The sequence below is a fragment of the Neovison vison genome, chromosome 13, assembly GCF_020171115.1.
Source record: "Neovison vison isolate M4711 chromosome 13, ASM_NN_V1, whole genome shotgun sequence".
Classification (NCBI taxonomy): Eukaryota; Metazoa; Chordata; class Mammalia; order Carnivora; family Mustelidae; genus Neogale; species Neogale vison.
This window is the reverse complement of record NC_058103.1, coordinates 9,633,308-9,648,501: the sequence shown is the minus strand read 5'-3', so window position 1 is coordinate 9,648,501 and position 15,194 is coordinate 9,633,308.

The window sequence follows — 15,194 nt, the reverse complement described above, 5'->3', positions numbered from 1 at the left end:
GAGGCAGTGAGGGGGCCGTGGCCATGGAGGCAGCTGTTCAGATGGTGGAGGTGACAGCACCCACGCGAGGATGGCCCAGAACAGCGCAGTGACTGTCTGTGCGCTGGACACGTAGTAGGTGCTCAGTAAGGTGGTGTGTATGAGTGAACAAATTATATTGAAACTCCACCAAGCAGTAATTCTTAAAACTTTTGGAGCCCCGGCTCCCCTAAAGGAGGTCTCCTTGTGCCTTAGGAATGCCAGGTGTCTACCTATCTGCTGATTTTTTCCCTGCTAAAGATTCCCCACTGATTGCTCCCTGTCCCCGGGGAATCCTGCAGTAAATGACGCAAAGGCTGGTGGCACAGAGAGATCCTGAGAAATGGGAAGAGTCAGGCTCGAGCAAAAAGGAGGGAAGGTGTGTGGGGTGGTGGATAGTAGGCAGACAGTAATGGCCTGAGCTGTGTGACCTCAGGCAAGCTCTGAACCTCTCTGGGCCTCTGATTTCATCTGTAAGATGGGGCCCAGAGTCCCTATCTGGATTGTTGTGAGAACCAAGATACGGATATTAGAAGAGATGCTTCAGTAAGATTTTTGGTAAGATTCTTCAGTAAGATTCAGATCATTTGCATGGAATAAAATGAACCACACTCAGAAGAAAAATTGCCCCTGAATTTGGGAGATTACCTACAGTGTAAAATATTAATGTGTTCTCTGGGATTTTATTAAATTTTTTGGTATGTGTAGGTGTTGATGGGTGGTTAAAAAAAAAAACCTGCTTCCCTAAGTAGACAGCACCGGATGTCCCAATTTCCACAAATAAAACCCTTCATTTCTTCCAGGTTTGAATAGTCAAAGGCTGCTTCCCTGGAGACAGTACTGCTAATTTTTTTTTTTTTTTTTTTTTTGCAGGCATTAGAACACTATTTAAGGACAGTTGATTTTCCGGTAAGCAAAGGAACGTGTGAGATGTTGGCCATGTGAAATTGTGGGGAGAGGGGAGATGTTATGCACAGAACAAAAACATCCCATATTGTTGTTTGCAACAGTACTGCAGAAATATATATAGTTTTTAACATTTTGGAATCCAAAGCAAACTTTGTTGATGATAATCCCAAGAAGGGGGATTTAAAAGTCAAAGGTTAGTGCAGCCAAGATCCCTGGGACCAGCCCCTCATGCCTGTGTTTCCAGCACAAGCAAGTGGATCTTTTTTTTTTTTTTTAAGATTTTATTTATTTATTTGACAGAGAGAGATCACAAGTAGGCAGAGAGGCAGGTAGAGAGAGTGAGAGGGAAGCAGGCTCCCTACTGAGCAGAGAGTCCCGATGAGGGACTCGATCCCAGGACCCTGAGATCATGACAGGAGCCGAAGGCAGCGGCTTAACCCACTGAGCCACCCAGGTGCCCCCAAGCAAGTGGATCTTAATAAAGTTACTCTGTATCTCTTCCCCGCTGTGCAGCTAACAGTTAATGAGAGTTGTGTCAAGGGCTTGGCGTTATCTACTTTAATCCCACAACCCTTTGAAGGAGGTCCTATCAGCCTCTTTATTGATGGAAACTAAGGATAAAAAGTTCAGTAATATCCCCAAGGTCACACAGGTCATAGGCTTACAAGAGAAGGGACTTGACCCTAGGTATTAGGCAGAAACCAAGTCTGATCTTTCTGCTTCTTGTCAGCAAATGCTGACCTTTTGGTACTAGCCCAGGTCACTAAGTGGAACTGTTCATGCTAGAGATTCACTTAAAAAAAAAAAAAAAAAGTACAGCCAATTGGTGGCCTTAAGGAAACAAGACCACTAGGAACATGTTTTTCCTAGTAGGTCAGGAAAAAAAAATACACTCTCCTTTGCCCTCTGCAGGGACGATTCTTAGGTTTAGGTGAAATGCTGTCAGGCTTTTCCACTTCCGACCCTATGCAGCTCAGATGGCAACTTGTCTTTGTAAAGATCCCTCAGTGTGGCTCTGCTGGAAAAGTAAGTATTTCAGGCTATGCAAATGGATTTGGACTTGCAGATTCCAAAGGACGAAGGGCAAAAGTCTTACTCAAGTGAGCAGCATGTCCTGCCAGTTTTACATGCTGTTCCCAAATCCATGCTTGTAGCTCGCGTCCCATGTTCACTTTCCTATGTCTATAGTGCTCGGCAAGGTCTCACTTCTCCCCTAAAGCAATGCTGCCCTGCGCCATCCACCTGTTCCTTTCGCTTCCTTGAAAGAATTGCTCTATATGCAAGCTTCATGGCCTAGCAGTTCCATTGCTGGTCTATACTGAACACAAATGCGTACAGGCTGCTCAAATATGTGTCCCAAAGCATGCATAGCAGGTTTCCTCTGAGTAGCTAAGATGACCCAAACATCGACCAGGAGGAAAATGGATAAATAACGGAATTCCTCAATGAGGATCAAAGAACAACATGGATAAGTCTCAGAACCATCATGTGGAAAAGAAGCCAGGCACAGAAGAATGTGTCCTTTAGGATTCCACGGGGAAAAATTCAAGAGCAATCTAGGAAGTTCAAAACCATTCCTTACTGTGGTGATACAAGTCAGGCTACTGGTCAGCCTGGGCGGGAGGGGGGTCCTGGGAAAGAGCAGAAGGGGGTCCTCTGGGAGGTCACTCATGTCTTGTTTCTTATATGGGTCTAGTTACACGGTATTTACTCATTACATGGACAGTCCAATTTGTACAAAATAGAAGCACAGTTTTGCCTCCTGCCAAAAGACACACGCTCTTTGCCGCACCTGGAATTCTCCACCTTCCCTTAGCCTTTCCCTGGTGAATTCCTGCCCATTGTTCAGATCTAGCTCAGATCTTCTTTCATTGGGGGATCCTTTTCCTCTTGTATCAGTCAGTCTTGGCTGTGTAACAAACCACCCAGAAACATAGTGACTTACAGCAACAGTCATGAACCAGCTGCAGACTCTCTGGTTGCCAGCTTTGGGGGGAGGGGTCTTGTGTGAGTCTCATCTGGGCCTGCTTAGTCTCTGCACTTGGCCGGGCCCGATGGCTCTAGGATGGGCTCACGTGTGTCCCAGCGGGTCCAGTGTTGGTGGAGGCCCCTCAAACCCCCATGTGGCCTCTCCAGTGGTCTAGTTGGCCTTGTCACATCATGGGCTCAGGATTCCAAGGCCCATCAAAGAGGGCCAGCCTCAATGCCTAAGGCCTTCTTAAGCCTCTGCTAGTGTCACATTTGCTAATGTCCATTGGCCAAGGTGAGTACAAAGCTAAGCCCAGATTCAGGAGCTAAAGCAAGGAGCTCCACCTTTGGATAGGAGGAATTTTTCTGGCTGTGTCTTCTAAACATTCCAACCTCTGCTGTCCTCCCCAACTCCTCCCAGAGAACAACCTCCTTGTTACCCCTCCCTGAGAGTTCCCTCCATGCACTCACCCCCCTGTAACTGACTATTTGTAGAGTGGGTAGTTCATTATCTTCCTCCCTCTCTTCCCTATAACTCTGCACACAAGGACTGGGGCGTACAGTCCATGTCCAGAACAGTGGCTGGGACATGATGGGTACTGATAAATATTTGATGAAGAAAGTCAAAAGAAGAGAAGAAAAAGAGAGACAGGGAGCAGGAAGGAAGGAAAAGAAGGAAGGTGGGAGAAGTCCTAGAGAAACGGAGGCACTTCTTTGGAAGAGGACAGACTGGGCCATCTCTGGGAGGCTAGATACCCACATATTCTACACCCACCCCCAAATTCACTGTTCCTCCTTTAGCTTTTGTATCTTAGCTCCCCCTGTTCCTCTCACGGGGCTGCCCTCCCACCTTCCCCCTCCTGCATGTCCAGCCCTTGGACCCTCCCGTGGGCAGCTGAGAGTCTACCCGTCCCACTCCAGCAAACACCCCCCCCAGTCCTCTCCTCCTGGATATCTGCATGGCCCAAGGGTCCCTGGCATTCAACGCCCACAGTGTCGTGAACACGTTCCTTCACAATTTCAGCTGAACACCCCACCATCCCGGTGAGAAATCTGGGACGGGTATACTGATATTTCCATTCAGGGGATAAGAACGGGAATGGCTTTGGTGGGGGGGCATGTAACGGGAGCTGAAAGAGGCCTTGGAGCCGGGGGGCCAGGGCACGAGCTGTTTGCCTTCATGGATGCTGGAGCTGGAGGATCCGTGATTCTGACCTCTGGGCAACAGCAGATAGAGGGGAGCCAAGAGAACTCATCTCCTGGCTGGCACAGGGCTGTCCTGGAATGATGGGGCCCCGGGGCAGACCAGCGCTTCCAGGGCAATGCTCCTGTGGGCAGTGCGGGGCCACAGTTTCCAAGGAAGGTCAGGACAAGCCCAGCCCACTGGCTCAGAGAAGAGATGAGCCGATTCTCGAGAGGCAAAGGGACTTCCAATCCTATGCAGCAAATTAGGGCAGCCTGGGGCTCCCGGTGGAGGCCAGCATCCTTTCTGTCACAGCCTGTCCTTCCTTGCTGCCTTCCCAGCCCCCCTCCCCACCTCCACACCCAGCTTCCAGCTGGGTCTGTGACCAACCCAAGGAGATGAGACTAGTTACTGACAAGCCAGTTCCCGATGCCCAGGAGGGAAGGGGAGTTGACTGAGACACAACCCCGCATGAGCCTTTGTCACACGTCCGTGACCATCTTTAGAAGCACGCTTCGGTAGAAACTGCCGCGTGAGCGTGGGTGCGCCAGTTAACTTTAACCTACACCCCAGGGGCTAGTGTTTGAAGTAACAGGAGGGTGACTCCCACTCCACAGCACAGAGAGCTTCAAATATGGCTTTGCTAAATGGGCACCGAAGGGTTTGGCTAATTAGCATAGACGATGCGGCGAATGCTTTCTCTTTGGTAAAAGGAGCCATGTGCAGGAAATGTGGTCCGAGACCAAGGTGGCACGAGCCCTTCCTCCCTCCGTGAGCCAAGTTCAAGGATATGGGAGCCCCGAGGCTTCACACCTCACACCGCAGCTCCACTGGGGCCCTCATCACCACTAGACCGCTAGAAACCCAAGGGCCCTGTCTTTAGGGAAGGTCCTGCCTTCATGAGGGGTCCTCATTTTGGAAGAGGGTTGTCCTTGCCTTAGAGCAACATGGGCCTTCAGGGTGCTAACCGGATGCCCCGAAGAACAGCGAGTGGTCCTTGCTGTGAGCCTACTACATGGTAGGGACGTTTTTGATGCCGTTCCTGTATTACCTTGTTGGAAATTTACCTCGGTCAGTGGATAAATCAACTGTGGTCTACCCACACGATAGAATGGTATTCATCAGAAAGAAAAGAAGGAAAAGGAAAGTGGTATCACGCCATAAAAAGCCATGGGGAAAACTTAAATCTGGAAAGTCTGCGTACTGTCCCTTTCAACCACGTAACATTCTAGAAAAGGCAAAACTACGTAGAAGGTAAAAAGATGAGCAGCCGCTGAGGGTGCGCGGTGTGGAGGGATGAACAGGCAGAGCACCGAGGACGGTCAGGGCAGTGACGTCATTCTGTTTGCCCTCTTGGTTTCAGCTCAGGTGGTGACCTCAGGTGGTGACCTCGGGCTGGTGACCTCAGAGTCCTGAGATGGAGTCCTATGTTCGGCTCCGCGCTGAGCAGACTCTGCTTGGGATTCTCCCGCACTGCCCCCCCCACTTGTGCTCTCTCGCTCTCTCTCCGCTCTCAGAATAAATAAATAAATCCTAAAAAAAGAAAAAAAAGATTCCACTCAGACCTCACCGCCTGTACAGGGACAGCGGGCCTGGACAACCTCTACCCTTGGCGGCAGAACACCCTAGGGGCCACCCTCACTTGGCCTCACTTTGCTGTGTGACCTTGAACAGGTGACTCAACTGCTCTGAAACCTCAGTTTCCCCCATCTGTGCAGTAGGACGATCAAGTTTCCCTCCTGGCTGGTGTACGGGTTAGAGAAAACACACACCAGGCACCAGATACAGCTTCTGCCATGTCGCAGGAGTTTGAAAACTGGTACGTATTTTCAGAGATCTCTTCCTGCTCAGTATACAGGACCCTACACGCTCACAGCTCCATACCTGGAATGTCCTTGCGCGTTGACCTGCAGTTTTAAGAAGCCCCAGATACGTCGCACCAGCCTTGGCCTTTCCTTATTAACACCTTTGACAAGTTGGTATTACTTTCTTGCTTCTGTTTGTTCTCTCCCCTCCCCCTGTTTCTGCACTCTGAGGCACAGCTCCCTGAGGACAGAGATCTGGTCCCTCCTGCTCATCACGGGATTTCAATGCATAGGATGCTGCCCTGTGCTTGGGAGGCCCCGCACACCTGGTTGGGGAAAATGAGACCAGGCAAATCTCCTGCCCTGGACTTACTCTTCAGTCTCCACCCCTGACCCTGCCCCCAGCTTGGCTCCATGGCCAAGGGTGTAGACTGAAGAATGACTGTAGAATGAATCTTCTTACCGATACCTTGTTTTTTGCTCTGTAAGCTACAATAGTATAACCAATGCATCAGATCAATTTGCACGAAGCTTTCCATGGAACTGAATCAAGACTAATGGGCACCGCACCTTTCTCCTTCTCCATCCCTTGCTTGCTGGAAGCCCATCCTGTCTACCCCCGCCCCAGGGACTCTTTGGCAAAGAGGCCGGGCAGAGACCCTGCAGCCCAAGGGAGCTGGGCTTCCTTTCAAATGCCCAACTTCTCTGCTTTTACAAGTTGCAGTTTGCATGTACCTGATTTGCTGGGTTGCTGGAAATGCACACAGGCGTGAAATAGCGCACAGGAGAAGATGGCTCGGGGAGGGGTGATCATGTTTCCCAGAGTTTCTAGGTGAGACCTCAGTACCAGAAAAGTCTGTAACCCCACTCCTGACCCACAACCTTGTATAAACAAGTGGGCTCTACTTGCCACCCGACAGCTTTGCCGGGGTGATCCCCCGTCCTGGGAGGTGATGGAGGCCAGCCACTCAGTAGAAAAGGCTGGCCCCCTCCCACATACCCGTGCCTAATTTGGGAAGGAAAGGAATGCAGACACTCTGAGAAAAGTGACCTTTCCAGTTAGGGCATATGGCCAGGCTTTGGTAACACCTCTCCATTAAAATTGATGTTCCTCTTAATCAGCAGTGATGGGGGGATTGCTTCTTAAATGCTGCTAAATGTAGCGATGGGTCCCAGGTGAGAAGGTAGAGTTCTTGCTAATTCTCCGGCGGGATCTTCCGAAGCCGGAAAGGGTTTCTGGTTGCCCCTACCTGTGAGGAGGGCCTGTTTCCTGACGTTGGTTGACATGCATCTGGAAACTAAGAATTGTCTGCACGTTGCCTATAATTTCCTATTCATTTTACATGTCCTCCAGCCCCCAGAACCATTATTTCTTAAGAAAAGCAAAAATTAAAGCTTCATACCTCTCAAGAAGAGTGAGGGGGTGGCCGTATGCCAGCATCTGGTACCTCGTTCACCCCAAAAATTACTTCAAGTGAATCCACGTAATACTCTTCCAGGGGCAAAGCTGCAGAGCTCAGGGGCCCTAAAGCTCATTGAGGGAGTCCAGAGGGAATGCAGCATCCCTGGTGGGAGGCTGTGAATCAGACTACTCACTTTGGATGTGCTGCACAGTCCTCAAACCGTGACTGTCATCGTGACTTTGGAGTTGCACAGACTGGAACCAGACTCGGCAGTGCCCACCACTAACAAGCTCTCCGGCTTCTCCGAGGCTCAGCTCCCATCCGGAAAATGGGCTGGCTGTGGGATTAAACAAGACTGGATGCCTGTATGGCCTGCCCCTTTTCCTGGTGGAGGAAACACCTTCCGAAACCCCAGGGGCAGCCACGAACATCTAGCCCTTCGTCAGTTCCAACTGTGTGACTGTGCAACTGACATGAGGGGTGGTCTTGACCAGGCGGGACGCCCTTGGGCTGTAAAAGGAACAGCCGCTGGGCACCGAGTCAGCACACACAGCTGCATGGAATCAGCCCCATCTTCACGTCAGATGGGTGTCATTATTTCCATTTTATGGATGAGGAAACTGAGCCCTCGGAAAGGGCAATGGGGTAGGAATGTGTTCATTTTTCCTGTCCAACACTGATTCCTGCTCCTTCTGATAGGAGTGCCCTGACTTCCTTGAGGGCAATCACCTCCTCCTCCTGAGGGGCTGGATGGTGGGATTCTCAACCGAGGGGCTCACAGCGTCTGGCCCAGGAGTGGGTCTGGGACCCAGCTGTGACCCTCAGAGGCTCTGTCTCTGCTCTCTGGAGTTTCAATCTCCTGCACGGGGACAAAAGCACTAAAGATGGCTGAGGCTGAGGAAGAGGTGGGGGAGTGTGAAGGAGCCCCCCTCCCTTGTTGGTTCCTGCTCCCTAGCTGCCCCTCTTGCCCCACTGTCACCCCCAGGCAGCCTTATCCTTCTCTCAGAGTCTGGTCCTTCACTTTCCTTTCCATTCGAGGCCTTCCTGGGTCTGCCCTTTTCTGCACCAATGGGCCAGATTCGGGCAGCTTCGTGGCCTGGAGCTGGCTGGGGGGCTCAGGTGCGGGAGCAGAGCTCTGAAGGTTGCCCTGTGAAGCTTGAGGGCCTCTCTAGCCACGAGCTACGGGGAGGTCACTCACCTTCTTCAGTCGTATTTAATGGGATGTCTTTACCACTTTTGTCAAGCAAGCTAGGCTGTTCTTCAAGCCCCGAGTTCACCCAGCATTGTCACAGGCAAGAGCGGAGACCTTCCTCAATGGGGTTTCCTCATTCTCCTTACTCGGGGTGTGGCATAGACTCAGCCGTGACCTTCTGGGAGAGAATTACTCCCTCACAGCCTGCCTGCAAGGACCTGAGGCCGTCCAGAATATAGCAAGGACCAGCCTGGTTTGCAGTCCAGCCCCTGCCCTCTGCCTGCCTCCGCACAGGGCAAGTTGCCTGCATGCCCTCATCCACAGCGAGTACCAGGCCAGGCCAGGGCTAGGGGCAGAGACCTCACAGTGAGGCAGGCTCAGGTTCACGTACTCACGCTCTCCCTGAACTCACTTCCTGTGTGACACAGGACAACGTGCTGAAGACCGTGTCAGGTTCCTCATCTGCAGAAAGTGGGATTAACACCCCCTTCCTGCAGCCTGGGTCAGGGAGGGGGTACTCTGTGGCCTGTTGGCATGGCCACCATCCTGTCTCCCGCACCCATTCCTTTGCAGGTCAATGGATCTGAACTCCGGACATCTTGTCTCCCAGCTGCCCAGGGTAGCTCAAGGCCGCAGCAGCCAGCCCGGAGCGCTCCCCATACCAGCCTGAGCCCACGCCTCTGTCTGAGCACCAGCTATGGCCCGCCCGCTTCTCCCGGCCAACCTCCTCCAGTGGAAACTTGGAGTTCTAGACCCTCACCTTCCCAGACTCCTCTGTGGCCTTCAGTGGCCACATGCCTGGCCTGACCAAGGAGAGGACAGTAGCAGTGTCTCACTGGCCCCTAACGAGGGGTGAGGTGCTGTGGATAAAGCCCCTCTCCTTCCACCTGCGGGCGTCGTGACTGTGACCCGACGGTGGGCAGAGCAGAGGCAGAGGCTGGCGGTGGGGTGGGGGGCAGTGCAGTCACTCGGAAGCACCCCGCGCTTGGCATCTAGAGCTCTGGGGTCCCTCTCTTAACAATTAATGAAATAAACAAAATCCATTTTATCTCTGAACGTGTGTTTTGTAAGTGAAGTCTGATGGAGCCTTCGCTCACCCATGGTCCTGCCTCCTACTGCCTTTTCCCCACCTCTCAGGAGGGGGTCTCCGCGGGGGGGGGGGGCACCTCCTGGCACTCAGGGCCGCAGCCTGGTCACTGCGTGTCAGTCCCGCAGTCACCGGGAGAGGGGCCCAGCCGCCAGCGCCCCCCATGGGCTGCAGGTGGGATGGCCCTGGCCCCCTGCGTATCATTAAGTAGCAAATAAAAACACTGTGAAGGGTCGAGAAAGAGACAATAGAAAAAAAGAAAAGGTTTTATATACCAGTACTTTTCCCATCACTTTTATCCTCCTTTTTAAACCACGGGCCCTTCGTTTTCGTTACCCTGGGCCTTGTGGACCGTGTGGCTGGCCCTGGCTGAGAGGACAGGATGGCGTGGTGACAGGGACCGAGGGGAGAAAGAAACTGGATCCTCTATTCTTTGGGCTGTTAAATTGGACCAGACCTGCAAGAGCCCCCCCAGCTGCTGGCCGAGCTAATTCTCTTCATTGTTTAAGCCATTATCAGGTGACATCTTGTTATTTGCTCCCCGAAGCATCCTAACATGGTGTCGTTTTATTTTTTACTTTTTTTACTCTTTATTTATCATTTAGTTTTAGAAGCATGAATATAATAAAGAAATACAAATATATAAATAAAATAAATAAGTATAAAATATAATTTTTTTTTACTATATTTTACTTATGATGCTTTAGGGCCCCCACTGAGCAGCCGAGTGACGGCCGCGTCCCCACGCACATGGCCAAGCAGCAGTTAGCCTTGGACTTTTTACACACAGCAATAGTACTGTCATGACTCATTTCAAAGTGCCATCTTCTACGATTCTGATGTCAGGATTACTTTCCTCATTTGCAGATGTGGACTGTGAGGCTCAGAGAGGTTAAGTAATTTGTTTAAGGTCACACAGCTCCTAAGCATTGGAGGCAGAGATGAGATCCGTATTTCACAGCTAGAAAGACAGTGGCCTTTCCACCCCATGTCAACCTCTCTCGAAGGGGTAACTCGTTCCTTCATGACTTCCTCCTATCATCCCTGGAACCTGCTAGAATTCTTCCATGTGCCTCATGTGGCTCTGGGGGCCACTTTCTGGCTGCCTGTCTTCCTTAGGACTCTGTTCCTGAAGTTGCTGCTTGGACAAGAGGACAGTGTGTGGACATCAAACACGAGGAGGGCCCTGGGGTTTGGCTCAGGGTTCTGCATCCTGTCTTTGCTTTGTTCTTGTGCCCAAAGGAGGCCTCCAGCTGGTTCCTCATAGAGCTGTGCCCTGTGCTCGGGAGCCAGAGAGCAGAACGCTGATGCCCACCTCTCTGCCAAGCACAGCAGGAGCCGGTGTGAGAGAGCCCAGAGTCCATCCATGGGTCGTCTTCTTACAGGTCTCCAGAGCTCACCTTCTCTCCCCACATATTTTTCCAGGACCCCTGCTTTCTTTTTGCCCAGAGAACATTCCCAGACTCCCCTTTGGCCTGTCTCCTGGCCAGTAATCCACGCTGAAGCTTGGTCGTGGTCCATGGAAACCCTTGGAATTCCGGCTGTCTTCCCACCAGCCCTGTGGGACGCTCTCACCCCTGCCATCAAGAATGAGCTGCTGGGGCAGACTGGGAGAAGCCAGGCAGCCCTGAATGGTAATAGTCCTAAGTGCAGCCAATTTTCGGTAATTGGTCGCATTTGCCGGGGCATTCCTGCCTGTCGCAGCCGCTCCTTTGTGCCGGCTTTGATCTCTACCCGTCTCCACAAGAGACAAAATGCTGTTGTCATCTCCAATTACTGCAAGGGGCAGCATGGCCTTGACCTTGCCACTGCATGTCCCCAGCCAGCACAAGGCAGCAGCAGCCACAGAGGGAGGCTGGGCGGTAGGTGAGGGGAGTCCGCAGCTCCCTTCCTGGAAACCCAGCTGACATGATGTGCGACAGTGGGACTCCGGGGCAGAGGGCGGGGGTGAGGGGGTGGCAGGGTGTGAAATGTGCCAACAAACAATGAAGAGCGCAGGTTCCCAAGCACTTCTGTGCCAAGCACATTGCTTCTCTCTAAAGCTCTCAGCGTGGCCTCTGCTGGGACGTATAATTATCCCCATTTTATAGAGGAGGAGGCTGAGGCTCAGAGAAAAGCCGTGGCTCGTGGGTGTGGGGTGGGGAGGGGGTCTACCCCAGGTCTGCCAAGCTCTGATCGGAGATCTTCCCACACTGCCCAGCTTCTGGGCAGCTTCAAGCTCCCTCTTGTCCACCAGGCTCGGCGCTCCCTGAGGACAGAAATCAGGTCTCATTCGAATCCGTGCCTCCCCCAGCTCCCCGCACAGAGCCGGCCACAATGCAAACGCCCGGCCTCGTGGAGTCGACGTGGGGATGAGTCGCTTGTCTTCTTTTTTCTCTCACACGTACTTCTCAGGGATGTCATCCAGGCTCCTGGCTTTCAGATATCATGCGTGGCCTGATCTCTCCCACAATCGGTCGCACACATCCAGCTGCCCATGTCCCATCTCCACTGGGTGTCTAATGGACGCCTCCAATTCACCACGTCCCAAACAAACATCCTCGGCTTCCTTCCAAACTGGCTCCTCCCAGGGTCTCCCAGACCTTCGTGTTTGGGTTCTCTGGGACATCCTGTCAGTGCTACCTTTAAAAAAAAAAAAAATTCCACAATGCAATGACTTCACCCCACCTTCCCTGCCACCATCACCTCTCCCGGAGATTACTGCAGTTGCGTCCTGACTAATCTCCTGCCATCTGTCCCTTGCTCCCCCACTGCTCCGCAGGCTCAGCCCAGCAGCTGGATGGATCCTGCAAATCCTTAATTCAGATAATGTTGCTTTTCTGCTCCAATCATCCAGCTGCTTCTCACTCCCCCATGGGGAGATGCACTGGGGTCATTGACATAATGCCCGGCATCAGTGGAATGATAGAGGCCCATAGTGTGGGGCATGGAAGCACAGCACAGGGGGATCGATTCTGACTAAAGTATAGGAAGGCTTCCAGGAGGAGGTGTCATTGGTTGCTAAGCTTCAAACCCTGAAACCATCTAGGGTGCCGTCATGGACTTGAGACTGGCAGAGCACTGCCTGCAGGCAGCACACTGGTGAGTGTCCCCAAAGGCTGATCCCCCCAAAGAGTCTAACCCAGCTTCTGGGCATGCATAGCTTCCCGCTGCCGACTCTTTCCGGTGCTCCTTCTGGTGCGCTGGCACTGGGCAGGTTCTTAGGGCTCAACATCCTTGCTCCCTTTCTGAAACATATTCCAGCAGGGTCGACAGACAAGTAGCAAGTCGGCAAATGAGAAGGCTCTTGGGGAGCACGGAAAGAGTGTTATTATTGAGTTTGTAAAAATAAGTACCTGCATCGGCTTCGTCCCAATCCGCCGGTGCAAGCTCAGAAGATGCAAATCATTCGTAATATTGGCTGGAACTAACAAAGCTCCACCTCCAACGGCAAGAAACCCAAATCAGGAGCAGCTCAGCTCTAACCACCGTCGGCTTTCTGGGGCTCTGAGTCCCATGCGTGTGATGTGACAATACCACCTCTTCCTGTGCGGTCCTGCAAGGTACAGAATGCTGTTGACATTTCCCAGGCCCGGGGAGAGGGAAGCCACTTGCGCAGTGTCCTAGCCAGCTAAGAGCAGACCCAAGACTCACACCAGCTCTGCTTCTCACCCGAGTGCCTGCTTTCAGCCACACCAGGCCACCAACCTGGGGGGCTTGCAGAGCCGCAAACAGATCACAGGTGGATTTAATTCTCCCAGGACTGATCCTCCAGGTGTTCTAGGTGAGTAAGCACCCAACTGAGCTGAAGGGCTCATTCCCGTGGCTTCGTCCTGCTCTCTCGCCTCCCCCAACCCCGCCGCCTGCTGCTGCCACCCCGGCTGCCGGGCACACACCCAGAGACCTTTGCACTGCGATTGGAAAAGTTATTTAACAAGAAACTTTCTGCATCTTTCTTTCTCTCTTGCCAGAGGCTTCTGCATACATAATTCTGCCAATTCTGCTGGGCTATTTCCTTGTAGAAGGCGAAGCAACTTTTATTCCCTTTCCTCCTTCTATTTCAATTCCCTCTAAATAGTTCTGTGGCCACTTCCTCCTTCCTTTTTTTTTTTTTTTTTTTAAATAATGGTCTATCTTCCTAACTATGTCTGCACCTGTATTTATAGTTGTATGTAGGTACTCTGCTCCCGTCTTTATTTCAGCATTTCAGGAGGAGTCAGGGATCTAAAATTCCAAGCAAGGGCTGTCTGTTTATTCACCTAAATAACCCCCCCAAATTATTCACAGCCAGCAAGATAGATTCAATGAGATGTTCCCGCATAATCAAATTCCAGCCTCAGGAGAGTGTGGTGGGACTCAGTGTGCTGACGGTGCTGTGGGGGTCCACCGTGGCCCCGGGGCCCCCTCTCTGGCAGGAGCACTGGGTAATGGGGTGGCAACCATGCGGGCTTCAGCATCAGCAGTCTTGGGATTCAAATATGGCGCTGCCGGTTACTTGGGCAAACTTCTGAGCTGCCCTGGCTACAGTTTCCTTGGTAAATTGTGATGAGGCTGATGTTTCCCTGGCCTGACTGTTGGAGGATTGATGGCATAATGCCCTCAATGGGCAGAGTGCAGAATCGGACACAGACTTCGCCCTTGGCCCCCTTTGTGGACTGCCGGGAGACTCTGGGAACATCAGGTGTGGGGGTGGCGTTTGGCAGATGCCCAGTGCCTTGCCGATGGGTTGTTGCTTCCTGCCTGGGGCATGTTCTCCTGCAACAAAGCCCCAGAAAGTCCTTCCCAGGGATGAGGTGAGCAAGTGTGCTCTTACGGGCCCCGCGGACTCACACCTAAGCACCATCACGATGGAGAAGTTTCCCGAGGGGCTGGAGTGACGGCTTGTAGATTTTGCAAATTCTTTGCTTCCGTTTTTTTTTCCCCCTCCACTAGCCCAGTGGCTGGTCACTTTGTGTTTCCGGGTTAGCCCCACCTGGGTAAGCAGGGGAAAGGATATTACCTTTGAGTCTATCTTTTCCTCCATGTGCCAGCAACACTGTGTGTGGGGATGAGGGCAAGGACACAGCAAATATTTACTGAGTTCCTTGTTATTGCCAGACCCTGTGCTAGACACCGGAGATCCAGTGATGAGAAGATGAGGACCCTGCTCTTGTGGGCCTTATATTCTCTTAGGGAAGGCAGCTCGAACAAATGCACATGTAGTTAATAAAACATTGGTGGCAATAAGAACTATGAAAATATGAAGTAGGGCAAGGGGATAAAGCAGGATGAGGCTCTGTGGGTAGAGTGACCAGACAAGGACTCTTTGAAGAAGGGACATTGGGACTGAAAAGAGAATGAGGATATGAACCATGTGAGTATGTGAGGGGAAAGAGTATCTGGCTGAAGTTGATGATCCAGAGATGATGAATTGGTCCGCTAGTGCCACAGTAATGCCGTGTAACAAACATCCCCAAACTCAGTGGCTTGAGAAAACAGTTCCTTATTCTCGATGTGGCCTCTGCAGATCCATCAGTGGTTGGATGATCTAGGGTGGCCTCATCCAGGCTTGGTTAAAAGCTGCAACTATGTGTCTCTCATCCTCTTTGGATCAGCATGCTAGGGAGGACGGGTTCTCAGCTTGGTGGTGGAAGAGAATAGGACAGGCAGA